Source organism: Drosophila persimilis, unplaced genomic scaffold (genome assembly GCF_003286085.1).
Source record: "Drosophila persimilis strain 14011-0111.01,24,50 unplaced genomic scaffold, DperRS2 tig00000520-arrow-pilon, whole genome shotgun sequence".
In the NCBI taxonomy this organism is placed as follows: domain Eukaryota; kingdom Metazoa; phylum Arthropoda; class Insecta; order Diptera; family Drosophilidae; genus Drosophila; species Drosophila persimilis.
In genome coordinates, this window is record NW_020825317.1 from 4,871,784 (window position 1) to 4,873,009 (window position 1,226).

General features: G+C 43.1%; 1 long non-coding RNA gene across 1 annotated transcript; it reads right to left on the reverse strand.

Annotated features, from left to right (window-relative positions):
• Positions 1–390: 390 nt before the first annotated feature.
• Positions 391–955, reverse strand: LOC113566091. The gene is made up of 2 exons (XR_003408939.1): positions 586–955; positions 391–511 (listed from the first exon to the last, which is right to left on the reverse strand). It is a non-coding gene; the product is annotated as an uncharacterized LOC113566091 (long non-coding RNA).
• Between the last annotated feature and the right edge of the window lie 271 nt (positions 956–1,226).

Below are 1,226 nucleotides of genomic sequence, written 5' to 3' on the forward strand. Positions count from 1 at the left end.
TCCTTTTAACGTCTTTCGTTTTTCAATCTTTTCAGATTCCTGTTTCAAGATCCAGTTACCAGATTCCACACTCTGATTGAAGCATTCGCCTCGCTCCTTTTTGCCACGAGGACCCACGCAGATCCTGCAAGTGAGTAAAACACTCAAAGGCCCATCCACCAGATGCAAAAATCTGATTGCGGATCGATTTACTATTATAGACAGAATGAAGATCATTATTCGTCTACCTCTTACAGAGTAGCTTAGCAGTCAGTGATGAGTATCTGAATCTGGAATGTACTAAAAGAGTAACTTTGTCCTTACCGCTAGCTCACTCCTTGTGAGATTTTGCCCACCCTTCCCGTACAGCCCGGGAAACGCATAAAAGTACAGAGTTTTGTCATGTAGGCATTCAGAGGAGAAATATCCCTTTATTTATCAATTTAATAATCAGTTTACATGAATTTCTATAATTGTATTACATCTGCCAGTCCCACTATAGTCCTGTAGAATCCTGTAGAAAACCGTGGTCCTGTAAATTACGCAAATTTTTAGTTAAGCCTTTAGGGATCTTTATCCATCTGTAATGTATTATCGATTAAATACTGAGGATTATATAGGATTGAGCTAGGAGTCACTGCACTGCACAGAAAGAAGCGGTGCATCCTTTTGATGACCTTTTGAACTTATTTTAATCTCCTCCACAGATTCAGTTTGTTAGCATTCGCATTGCATCGCGATTCCGTCTGCAAACCGATCGCATCTGCAGGTGAGTAGATTATCAAAAGATGCAACCTTTAACATTTCTGGGGGATGGGGGATGGGGGATGGGGAAGGGGAAATACTGAGCATTAGCTCCTATGAAGAAACAGGTCTAAAGTACAAGCACACAGCACTGTCGCTGTGTGGGAAAGGATAGGCAGCTCTCATGCCACACATATCCACGCGAGGGATGGCACACACTCGCACACATATACGCACCCCTGTGCGGGGCACGGGACATGGGACACCACACACGTATGGTAGAAAAGCTATTCCTATTGGCTAATTACTACGACGACGAGGCTGAGGAATTACTCCACTCAGTCGCCTTCGAAAAAGTTTAATCTGCATACGGGACTGAGACTGTGTATCTGTGTGTGTGTGTGTGTGTGTGTGTGTCTCTGCAAGTGTGCGTGTGGCCTATCTGTATGCGTGTGTCTGTATGTAATTTAAAGCAAAGTCTAAGAAAATATACGGAAACTTTT